Genomic DNA, 13,271 nt, shown 5'->3' on the forward strand with positions numbered 1-13,271 from the left:
AACTTCATGGACCCTCCCACCCTTTGCAAATCTGAGGAAGTAAGAACTGGCATCATCTGCTGAGCCCATACTCTTGAGGGCTATCCACCAGTGAAATGTGAAGAATACTTCAGCCACTGGGGGAGAAGCAGAGGACCCTGCTGGTGGTACTGTAAGCCTCTCCAATGCTTTTCTGGACAGAAGAACTTTACCTTTGTCCCTCCTATCTTCACATATGTCCTCCTAGTGTTCCTCAGCAACTTCTGTTCTCCTTTACAGCAGCTTTCCATTATCTATGTTTCATCTGGTTCAGAGAGAAACATAGGGATTTCATCTCCAGAACTAGGCTACAATGCAAGCATTTAAGCTTTGATACCTAGGGAATTGGGATTGCTTCTCAGCCTTTTAGCTAAGATCAACTGTAGTATTTGTCCTTACCAGTTTAATAGCGAGGAAATTTGGTAAAAATCCTGGAGATAATGTTGAGTGATAGGAGTGCTGGGAGAAATATACACTGTTTACTAACTGGCCTGGGGCTATTTAAAGTCCTTATTGGAGACCAAGAAGATAAGTCCCAAAACCTGGGATAGGCTTTGGACAGGGCAAAGCAGCCAGGAATATGGGAATTACAAGACCCGGACCTGAGCATAGCCAAGGAGTTCTCAACAGCTAAGGATACAAAAAATCAGGGGAAAAAAAGTCACCTACAGAGTCACTGCTATTATCTTCATGTATGATTTGTTCTCAGTCTCTTCCCATTGCCTATAACAGGGCCTGGTCTGTATCAAGTGCTCAATAAATATATGTGGAATGAATGAACCTTCAATAAAAACCTTGTTAATAGCTCTAGTTTTGTATCTTTCAGTCATTTACACAACCAACATTTATTCATCACCTTCAGTGTACTAGGTACTGTGTTAGACGCGGGAGAATTTATAGATAAATTTGACACGAGCTCAGAGATCAAATTCTGGCAGGGTAGGAAGGTATTTTCCCAAGTGGCAGTAGCGCACTAAAAAGTGATCAAGATAAGACACAGTGAACACTAAATACGGGGAGACGTTATAAAGGGAGTTAACAAAACGCCTTCATGCGAAAGGACTCACGTCAACTTGTCTTACTCTGTTAGACTTGAAGTTCGATATCCCCTCCTCAGTTACAAGAACTCAGACTGGTTATTCAAACTAATATTCTTAGACATGAATTTCCAGTCGGACCTGGAGGGAAAACTTTTCCCATGCAGGTCCTTGTGGCTGGCTCGCTCTCCACTTCCTGGCGAGGTGTCAACTGGCACTGCTCCGGGCGACCCGCCCTATTGTAAACTTTTCCCTGGCAGCTCACCTTTTCCCTGGACTTGCAGCTGGGAATCTCATACCTGGCTACAGCCAAAAGATTTCAGGAAATGGTGTTTTGGAAACACACCTTTAAAATGAAAACAGATAAAGCAGCTGGCGGTGGAGCCAAGGAAAACTCTTCTCTTTCTGAGAAGCCTGGAAACTACCTGCTCTAAACCACCACTACAGCCTTTAATAAATGCACTAGCACACACGGAGACACACGTACACACAAACGCTCAGCAACTGGGCTGCAGCACGCCCTTGAAAACCTGAGAAACGGCATGGCTCTCATTGCTTCTTGGAGGGCGCCATGGCTGTTAGAGCCTGCAGCCCTTCCACAAGGCCTGGATCACACACTTCCTTCTGGAGAACTCTTTATGGCTTCCTCCTTCACACTGTAGACAATGTAAACCAAGTTGAGTGGAATTTTGGTAGGCATTTCTATGTTAGACACACCTTTCAGCAATCTTCAATTATAAGCTCTGAGGGCTTTGTTTCCAATTTAGTAGAAGGAAAAATAAAAGATGTGAGTTGGGACCATTTCATCTACTAGGGTGGCATTAGTAAGCTGACCCTCACTTTGTGAAAGGCAGCCGAACCCTACCAAGAAATGCCACTTAAATATTATTTCCTTGCATGGCTGTAATACATTCCAATTTATAAAGTGCTTCTACATGGCTGAGTTCAAGTGAACCTCACAACAGACCTCTGGGTAAATTGGGCAAGATGATCATCATCACCTAGTGCAGATGAGAAAACTGTGACAAGCAGTCAATGGGTGACTTGCTCAAAGGCATGTGGGAAGGAAGCTGCTGACACACCTGTTGCCGATCGCACCTAGGCTTCTGTCCATCACTGCATACATTCTGTTCCTGTAGGGGTTCAAGGTTAATCATAATTCGAACATCAGGCAGTTCAACAAACTTACTGAAATACAGGCCTTCTGTAACCTGAATACAGGTGGGTGTCTTGGAATCCCACCTCCACAAGTCAAAGCTTCCCCAAAGCACAGAACTGAATGACATGGGTTGTTCTCTAAGTTTCTTTAGAGAAACAGCACAAGTGTTTTCCTTAGAAAATCCAGAAACACAGAGACCTTCCTCTGAAAACTCTTAACATATTGCCAGTGCCACTTGTGGCAACTAAAGAGTCTTTCTCTCTCTCTCTCTTTCTCCATCTCCGCCTCCATTTCCCTCCCTCTCCCTACCTCTGTCCCTCTTCCTCCCCCTCTCCCTCTCCTCCTTCTACCCCTCCCTCCCTTCCCCCTCTTCCTCCCCTCCCCATTTCCCTCTCCCTCTCCCACTCCTCACCATGCCTTCTGCAGACAGCTCACCACACTCTATCCACATTCTCTCACCATCTCTCCCCTTCACTTCTTGCTCCCTGTATCCAACTCTCTAGGAGGGCACAGACTGGAGGTCTGAGTTGAGTGGGAAGTACTGGGGTAGTTCTAGTATCCCTTGACAAGCTGTAACGATAGACACAACACGGGGCCACAATTCTGGGAGCGTGTCGTTGGCAGGAACACACCAGGGCATGGACACAGTTCTCCAGCACATCACTAGGACCAGCCCTATCTAGGCCTGAAATGAAGACTCACAAGACAGGGAAGAAATCTCCCGACATTTGCTGAGCTGGTAAGACACGAGAGTATAGTCTCTGGCAATTCAAGAGACAAGATGCTGACATTATCCCCTTAATGGAAGATGAGCAGAGAGCCAAGGGAGGAGGGTGAGTATTTCCTGAAAGGCCAGTATGGCGATATCCTTAGGGGAAGGTGGGCCTTACATAAGTAAGAAAGGGATTAACCCCCAAAAGTGTCCAAGTGTTGGGGGACACTGAAGCTGCTTGGGAGAACCCCAGTGGTCCTGATCTGCCTCTGCAACCTGCCCAAGTGAAAGAAGCAGCAGTCTTATTTCCTTAAGATTAGTCTGTGAATCCTGCGTTGCCCGTGCCCTCTACTTCCCATTCACACTGTCAGCTCTTTGAGGACAAGTTCTAAACATCTTTGTAACCTCAGCATCTAGCACAGTGCCTGAAGTCTTAGAAAATAATAAGCAAATGAATAAAGGAAAGACAAGAAAAAGAAAGAATGTTCCTAGTCATTACCATTTATGGATGGGAAAGTTTCCATCTTTCTTCAAAATGTGATGGTCCCTGGTTCTTGCAATCAACTTTATGAAGCTATATCAGAATTGTCAGTATCTTACAATGAGTTTTTGTAACTTAATCCCTCTTCACTGTAGAATGGATTGGGGAGCCAGACTCAAGGGAATTATTTGGGTTTGTAGAGTGAGGCTGGACTGTGGGACTCTAGGAAATCAACGTGACTGGCTATAGCCTTGAAGATAGTTGATGTCCCTTCAGGAATATTATTGTCAGGAATATGATTAGTTACTAGGATGGTGATTTGCCTATTTGTTATCAGATTCATTGCCAGGCCTTCTCTGTCCTGTTCTGCATCACAGGAGCTGACCCCTGCCAGCTACATTTTCCCAAACTCCTGTTCCAACTGGATTCTGACTAATTTCAGCCCATGGGAGGGTCTCAGCAGAACACTGGAGGAAGGAAAAAGCCCAGGTACTCCCTTCACTCCATGTTGTAGGAGGCATTCTAGCAGCAACTTAGTCTCTTCTGGGGCTCCACAACCACTGGGAAGACGCTCCCTCTGCAATTCTAATTCCTAAACTCTGGTAACACCTCCTCTTTGTCACACCAGCCTTAGAGACAGGAAGTGGCTTCCTGCTCATCTAGAGCTTGGCTCACGCATTTGCCCTTTTAGTGCCATCAAACGTAATATGTAGCTATTTACATATTAACATTTCCCATTTTCCTCCCTTGACTTACCTGGCATAGATAGGTTCTGTTTTCTTGGCTGAACCTTGATCAATACAGCTACCATTTTATATGAGACTTTCTCAGCTCCTACTGCTCAGCCTAAATCATGAGGAATTAAAAACTACGTATGTTATAGGTTTATGATGAAGGATCTTTGGGTTCAACCAACTTCCTAAACTAGGTGATAACCTGGCTGGAGGAGCTTAGACAGTGGTGTGCCAGGAAATGTGTAACAATGGGTTCTCTGAAAGAGAAATCCCAATTTACAGCATTCGCCAATTTCCCTGGTTTAAATACTCCCACCGTGGTAGACTTAAGCTACTAATACACTGTCACTGAACATGGAATTGGAAAGAGATGCACGGTAAGGTAGAGCTGGTGCAGCCAAGGTAGAGCTGGTGCAGCCAGTATGCTGGAAGTCTAAGGATCCACAACCGTGTGCCCTGAGGCAGCTTAAGGGAAAGGGTATTTGGGCAAGTGTGAAATTGCTCTGAATCAAATAGAGAACTTTTGGAGGCTGCAGAGAATTCAGAGAGGCCCTGGAGGGGAGAGGAAGTGGCAGAGAGTCAAAATGGGAATCAGGAAGAAATATCAAATGGGCATTTGGGGAGTGAAGTGTTAAGAGTTGGGAGTTGTAGTTTCCTCCAAGGAAACTATGGAATCAACAGTAAAGGCTCTCTTTTTCATTAATGTGTTGGAGAGTTGGGATTATTTGGGATGGGAGAGTGAACTGAAGAGCTGACAGAGCTGCCAAAGAAGGACCCAGCCACAGGTGGGTTACAACAGGTCACAGAGTAGCCTTGTAGAAGGGGGTCTCAGAATCAACCATTCTAACAGCATGATTTAAGAGATGAGGAAACCAAGCCTCAGAAAATCACAACCACCCAAGTGAATAGTGGTAGCACCCAGACTCAAGCTCAGGTTTCCTCACAAGACCATTCATTCAAATATCAAATATCATTCAACAAATATCACTTGGCAGTGGAAGTCTATTGCAAGCATTGCAGACATGGTCCTTATCTTCAAGAACCTTCCTATCCAGTGGAAGACAGAAGGATTAAATAGCTTATCACAGTTTGTAACTATCTTTTCATGAAAAAAGTACAAGATGCTTTTGACAGACCTCCCATGAAGACCCAGTTTACACAAAGGGATGCGGGGAGGTATCTTTGAGGAAGTCTGACACTGAGCTGAGATAGGAGTGGAGAACAGGGGTCTATCAGGTAACGATGAGGGAAAAGAGGGTTCCAGGTAGAGGGACATAACATGCAGTGGCTCTGGCTCAGGGTATGAGTCCCCAAACAAATGCCACTTATATAGCATGTCTTCTCTTTCATCACCAGACAGCCCTGAAATGTTGCAAAACCTAAAGCCCTGAGTTATAAGCAAGATGATAAAACTTTGTCATAATGTAGTGTCTTAATTTAGGTGCAAATATACGAGTGACTTTCACCCATATACTTTGGAATGAAAACTGGTGGGTGCCTTGAGCCTGGGCAGTACCACCCGGAATACTTAACCTCTCTCAATCACTGAACCCCACAAATCCCACAGCAAAGTAGAGCTTCTGATTCTCTCTATGAGGAAAATTGAGATACACGAACACATTGTCCAGGCTATGTCTTTGTACTTTTACCTGCTAAAACCCCCTGGTGATGTCCCTGTGTCTTTCCTGACTGCTTGGGGTAGATAGCACACTCCTGGGAGCCCACAACTTCCTTGGACAATGGCCCACTCCCCACTCCACTGTGGGGGTAAGAACTGTCATCCATACCTCTCTCCTGAGCTTAGGACTCTCCCAGCCACTTGCTCCCAACTTCATCTTCTGAGGCTGGGGGAAACATTAAAGCTCATTTTTGCTTTTGTGTAGAGCGAGTCCATCATATGCTTCCTAGTCAGTAATTCCATCGTATTATTTTCAAATATCAACTGGAACTACGTTTATATTTAGAGTTTTTCATGACCCCTCCAGCCCTAAACTTTAGACAAAGCAAATACCACCACTGCATCTCAGATAGACTTGCTACCAAAATTTGGGTCAATTTCCTTTTCCTTTTCTCTAAAATGGATGCATACAGGCCAACCTTTGCATGGAGTTGGCTGTAAGGAAAAACAAATAACCGACTTGTAAATGCTCTGGATTTCTTCCTGAAGCACTATCTGGAGAGCCTAGTTCTATAATCCCATGGATAAGACTGTGATGTCTTTTGTGAGAAATGTCTTTTTCCAGAAGGCCAGAATTCCAGTCCACTAATAGTTCATGACTTTTGGCATGTTACTTGAATTCCTTCAGACTCAGTTTCCCTCCTTTGCAAAATGGGGTAAATAATACAGTCCAGTCAACTGGTATCATAGGAACAATTCCTAAAACAATTTTGTGCACTGTATAAGGAAAGATGTCAGGGAATCCACATTTTTTTGTGATTTTTTTCAGATTAAATTACTTCAACTAGAGGCAGGGGATTTTAAAAATCCAAATGGGGAAATCAGCAAAGATGTGCACACAAATCACTGTGCTGCTTTTTGGCATATGGTATCACTAAGCACTGTGACGTCAAAGATAAGTACTTTTCATCAGTAGCTTTTAAATGTGCTGAGTCTCATTTTCCTGAGGCTCCTGGATGCAAGAGCCTGAATAGATAGAAGCTGCTGGTGTCTCTGGAAAAGAGCTTATTTCCTTTCCCATGCTCCCCAACCCTACCCAAGATCACTTGTCATTGAGATGAACCTTTGTGGGGAGGCACATAGGAGCAGAACTCTCTGGGAGTATGGGAGATTTTTCAGGATGTCAGGAACTGGAGAATGTGTATGACTTAAGAATGACACCCATCCATGTTAGAGAAGAAGGCTGAGATTGCAAAACATGCCCTGGAAAGGAAGAGAGCAGATGTTATATCTTCACTACCTCGCTGTTTTGAAACCAGAAGGCATCAATCCAGTCCCTCCCCTCCCTGGATACCTTCTCTGGTTCAGTTAATCAAATGTTCCAGAAACTAGCCCTTCCCCCTTCCCAACCCATAGGACTTACTAGTTTTCATGTGAAAGGTATTGATTCAGAAACTCCCGATGGCTCCCTGCTAAAGCATTGATTTTTATTAAACATCCTGCCCCCTAATGCATTTGATAGATCCCAGAATTCTGTTCTCTTGCGTTCCTTTCCATTTTCTTCATTGTAAGCCCCTCCTCCCTCAAATAAACCCTAACTTGGGTTTAAGACCTTCCTGGAAGATGATTCTACAGCCTCCCCTTCTAGACCTTCCCAACCCTCCCTCTCATTCAAATGAGAGAAACATTAAAGGCCCCCTTGTCCTTGTCCCCCAGCAGACCCTCATAAATCCACAGGGAAGTTGTTTTTTTTTTTTTTTAATTAAAGCGTCCAAATAATTAATGATCAACTCCATTTGGGCCATTGAAAACCCAAATGTCACACGGTTGAAAAGACCCAACCAAATAATTCAGTGTACCCTATAAAGCTTTAAAAAAGCAGAGCCCAAGATGCCTGCATGACTGGTTTCTGTGCTGTCTGAAAAGCTTGGTTGGGTTTTGGGGCACTTGATTGGATTCCAGGAATAATGTGCCCTGAGCACAAAGGGCTCTTTTGATGTGTCCGTGCCATAGCTCCTCCCCTTCCCGCCTCACTTTACCTGGGATACACATTCTCCTTGTCTCCCAAGTTGGAAAAAATAACCCATGGAAGAGAGGAAAAAACAGCAGAGGGAAAATTGAGGGTGGGGGTCGGGGGAAACTGCAGTTCTTAGTCTGAGTTTGGTTACTAAAGTCTGGTTATTCCAGAGGAATAGAAGAAATGGAGTTTATACAATGTCTGTGACTAGACACTGGAAGAATGTGATGAAAAGATGCCTCTTGCTTGAACTTGGTCCCTTGAGCTATGAGTAACAAGTGAGTCTCCCAGCAACGACCTGCTACTTTCAGAGTCAGAAGAACTACAGATTACCAACCCTGGAAATCAACGTGGAATTACATGCCCAATTCAGGCAGAGAATCTCATAGACAGTGAGTTCAGCTTGTTGATTTTTCACGGGTACTAGAATATTCAAGAAAGATGGAGAGAAAGAAGGCAGAGTCCCCATTGCTAGAATGCTCTGAGAAAAGTGACAGAGCCAGCTAAAGGCCAGTATGAAGCACTGGCCCTGGGAGAAAAGGAGTGTTGTTCTAGCCCCAACCGTAGAGGTGCCCAGATTGGCAGCAACGGCCAGCAAGCTGGTGGTAGAAGAGGTCTACTAGAGGTCTTCCTGGGCTAACTTGAATAGGCTGTTTGACCCTTCTAGTCTTATTTTCTTTATCTGCAAAAAGATAAACTTCAACTACATAGCTCTGAGATTCTGTTTCAGAAATCTATCGCTGCCCCCAAATTAATGTGGGCATAACAATCTGCTACATAACAATCTGTTTATGTAGGAATTCTTTATTTCAATAATGTTGTGTATATACATGTATATATATATATATATGTTGTATACATATAGATTCATTCCATTTACTTCAACGATTTGATATTTTTGATGCTATTATAAGTGGTATATGTTATTTTATTTTTAAATTATTTGTTGCTAGTATATAAAAATACAATTGATTTCTGTGTATTGAATTTGAACACAGTAACTTCACCAAATCATCTATTAATTCTAACAATTTACCTATAGATTCTCAGTCAGCTCTCAGCTGCTGAGATCACAGAGAAGATATTTGATACATTTGCTAAATTTCTTTGGGTTACAAGTAGCAAAAGTGACTCTGGCCAACTTAAATATAAAGTAGGATTTGTTTACCTTAAGGCTATGGGATAGTTCTGTGAGTCACAGGAAAAAATGAACTACCAAGACTCAGAAAAGGACAGGGCCCAGAACAGCATTAGAGGACAAATCAACTGTTTCTTCAGGATGCTCCCTCAGGATGAACTCTGAACTTCCTTTGTGTGACTCCTTTTAAGATTCAAATTCCTCAGAATCAAATCTTGTTGCCACTATTGAGAGCCAAACATTGACCATGTTGCCAGTAAACTGACAGGCCCACCAAGACTGCATGCAATTCTGGAGGAGTGGTACCTCAAAGGAATTCACTTGCTGTTATAGGAAGGGAGAATTGATACGGGAGAAGCAAGACAATACATGGCCACCGTGTACAGTATCTAATTGGATCTTTCTGCCCCTCACCCATTTTATCAGACTACGCAGATTAGCACTTAAATTTTGATGATGACACTGGTAATGGAGAAGATTACCATCTCAGAAAGCCCTGTCTTCCTATCTAGGCATCAAGAGCACTTGGAACTGTCAGTGACCCATGTTATTCATTTATACGTGAAAGTAGATCTTTTGCCTTCCCTGGGTTTCAATCAACCTCCTCTCTTGTAATATGTCTTGTGCCACCATTGAAGTAGATTTGATTAATAACTCAATGTATGTATGTTCCTCCTGCTTTCTTGCCTCTATCTTCTGTCTCTTTCTAAGGGTGGTGGAGTGTTTATTTTGCTGTGGTTACTTTGCAATAAGAGACCTAGTATTTATGCTCATACCATCAGTATCTACACTGAAGTCTATCTGCTTGTTGAACTGCTGACTCTCGGCTTGAGCACACTTAGTGTATAAAAGATGTTTGTGGGATTCCTAGGTGTTTTTAATCCATAAGAAAATGGATCGAGGTCATCATAATCAATTTTCTTAAGGAGAGAATTAGAGTGAAAATGAAGTGAGGTTAAAAGGCTCTTATCTTTGCCGTCACTCATTTCCACCTTTATTTATTTCCCTCTTTGGTTTTCATTAGCATACTGACAAATGGAGCTACAGACATTTTCATCCACACACCAACTACTGCCCTGATTTCAGTTCCAAGTTATGAAACCTAATCTGAACCTTAGGCAGGAAGCTACATACTATAACTTTAAATTTCAGTTTACAGAGTTCCCTAGGATGAAGGAATTGAGTTGGGAGAGGTCCTGGGAATCAGAAAACAAACTACCTTCCTCCACTAAAAGGACCTGAGGACATTTGAAACAAAACTCATAAAATACCATTTTCACAACATCTCAACTGAGAAGAATTGCAAGAGTACATCTCATCCATCCCCCTCCCAGCAACTGCTCCTAACTAATCCCAGACTAAAGGAGGTGTCTCTTGTTCTTCAAAATCACTTGAAAGACATTTCACAATTCCCGTTGGTCACCTGTTTCAAAATATAAGAACTGCATGCCAGGAAAATCTTCCTCATATTCAAACACTAGTTCTTTCTTCAACTCAGACCATTTGGATAATTAAAGTATAAAATTTCAGAACTGGAAGTTACTTTAAATACCACTTAGTCTAGAGGTTACAACTGGTGACCCAGGGATTGAGACATATTTTACTAGGGTCACAGAAAGTTTAATTTTTGAATTTTTGTATTAGTTGCCAATGCTTAGAAATTTCCTTTTTAAAAATCCATATAGTTGCATCTCTAGAAAAAGATCAGAAGATCTGTAAACACTGTGGCCCTCATTCCTATGGCAACAATCAGAACTGGGCACTCCTCTTTACACTGGGGTAATAGGGAGAAAATAAACTCTAGTATATCAAAAAGCCAACCAGGCCTGCTTGTCTCATTTTCCCTAAATGACTAGCCCCTATAGGCATTTAAGTTTGTGATCTCTGCTTTTTTGCTGACAAAAAAACTGAGAGTCGGAAACATGGGTTAACTGAGGTCATCAGCTACAGGTGTGGCAAGAGCTAGAACCCAGGACTCGTGCTTCTTGGTCCAATTCTCCTCTCCTGTAGGGCACTGCTTTCAGGATGTAGCCATGCTGACCTGGGGCAGCTAAAGAAAAAAGTGATAGGAAATGAGGAGTTGGCATAATAAAAGACAAAAAAATACCATTTTCATATTTCCTGTCACTTTTTATAGTCCTTGGGTCAGCTCAGCAGTATGCTGATAGAGATGTGCCCTATGAATGACTAAGGGAGATAACCAGCTGGCACCCAGTGAATAGCAAAGGAAGGGTCCAATGGGAAGGCTTAGAAAACCAGGCTCATTTTTATGTTGAGCAGTGGTGTGTGTGTGTTTGAGGGGTGGTTCTTAGTGCTTTTAATCCAGGAAAAAAAAAAAAAAGCAAGGTGGTATGCCCATTTCCAACTCAAATATGGTCTGCAGAAGACAAAGACAAGACTTACAGAGAATACAAAGATGGGGAGGTTGCCTATCAAGAAAATAAAAAACAAAGATTCCAATCTAAGTGTATGTTTACAAGAGGCTGTTAAACTTAGAGGTCAATTCAGCAAAAGTAAAGGTTGAATAGTATACTGCTTAAGAGATTTCCCAAACTAGTGTTTTGATACTAAGTAGATAGAACCTAAAATGGTCTTTTGAGCCTCTGAAGAGGGAGTGACCCCTGGGCAGAGTAAGAATTTTGTGTTAACCCTTTCTTGCAACATGAAAGAAAAAACTAGGTTAAATATTAAGCAACATGTAGAGCCCCAAAGTACCTGATCATTGCAGCCAGTTCAGCCTCTGAATAGGTTAGCTATCACGTGGTCAAAACAGCTGAAGGATTAAGTGCACCATCACAGCCACCAAGTACCAACCAATCCTTTGAAATGCTTTCTGGCTGTGAATGTGGCTCAACATAGAGAAACATGGCCAAAACAGGCTTTCAGATTTCCTTCTTGTAGCTCTTCAGTTATAACCAAGAAGGGCTGGAGAAGTAGCCCTTCTTCCCAAGAGCAAAGACATGACTTGAGCTTGAGATATTTGAGTTTAGTTGAGGTTTGAAGGCGTTTAAATCCCTCCTTTTCCACTGAGACACAATTGGCATTCATGTGGAGAATAGCTTTTGCTAGTTGGGAAAAGACTTAGCCAAGAGTTCTTTCTCAAGGTCAACTGATTAATAAGCTTAGTGGTCTTTGTGGGTTACAAAACAAACTGATTAATATCCATTCCCTCCCAGAGCTCACCAACTAGAGACACTGTATTTACCAGTTGACCAGGTCCTCTCCTTCCCTTAACTTCTTCCTTAAGAAAATCAGAAATAAATTAAAAGAGCATTCTGGAAGGCCAATTCAGTGCCTGGTGGTCTTAACAAAATCATGCACAGTTGATTTGTCCTCCCTTTTGGTATCAATTGGATGCCAGAAATGCTTCTTGAATGGAGAATTTCTTTCCTGTGATGATGGTGAAGATTTTTCTAACGAAACAAGAGGAATGCCATATTAAGAAACACAGTATAAAATCAGTGGATAAAAGGTGCTGAGATAACTGGCTATTAATATACAAAAAACTTTTAATTGAATCCATACATCTCACCTTAAACAAAATTGTATTTAATGTTGATTAAATACAAAGATATGAAAAAGAAAAGTTGAAACCTTTTAGAAAAAAGTATAGCATATTTAAAACCTGTAATAGGAAAGAATTTTTGAGTCCATAATATACACATAAAAAAATATTCTAAGCAACTACTTTAAAGAGGCTTGATAAATTCACCTATATTAAAATAAATACAAAACATATATTAAAAAGATACACTAAAAGGTAAAAAGGTAAACAGTAGACTGGCAGAAGATATTTGCAAACATATAACAGAAGATTAGCATCCAGGGTGTATAAAGAACTCCAAAAATTACTAGGCAAAAGAAAAATGACCATCAAAACGTCTAACATCCATGTAGATTCCCAGATGGAAAGGAGACAGAGAGTAGGGCAAAATAAATATTTGAAGAAATAGTTGCCAAAAACTTCCCAAATTTGGTGAAAGACAAAGCAGCTCAGCAAACTCCAATCATAAATTTGATAAACTCAAATAAATCCCTGACTATACACATTGAATCAAACTGCTGAAAACTATGAATAAAGAACAAATCTTGAAAGCAGTTAGAAAAAAATAGCACATCACATACAAGAGAACAATGATTCAAATGACAATGGATTTCTCATCAAGAACCACGGAGGTGAGACCACAGTGGAATAACATCCTTTAAAGTGCTGAAAGGAAAAAAAAAAAAAAAAGCTACCAACCCAGAAATTTATATCTAGCAAAATATTCTTCAGAAATAAAGACATTTTCAAATAAAGAAAATCTAAAAGAATCACTGCTAACAGTCCTGCACAACAAAAAATGCTGAAGGAAGT

General features: G+C 41.7%; 1 pseudogene; it reads left to right on the top strand.

The window, feature by feature from the left end:
* Positions 1 to 368: 368 nt before the first annotated feature.
* LOC132369414 (U2 spliceosomal RNA) lies at positions 369 to 499 on the top strand (annotated as a pseudogene).
* Positions 500 to 13,271: the final 12,772 nt, after the last annotated feature.

This window comes from Balaenoptera ricei, chromosome 7 (assembly GCF_028023285.1).
Source record: "Balaenoptera ricei isolate mBalRic1 chromosome 7, mBalRic1.hap2, whole genome shotgun sequence".
In the NCBI taxonomy this organism is placed as follows: Eukaryota; Metazoa; Chordata; class Mammalia; order Artiodactyla; family Balaenopteridae; genus Balaenoptera; species Balaenoptera ricei.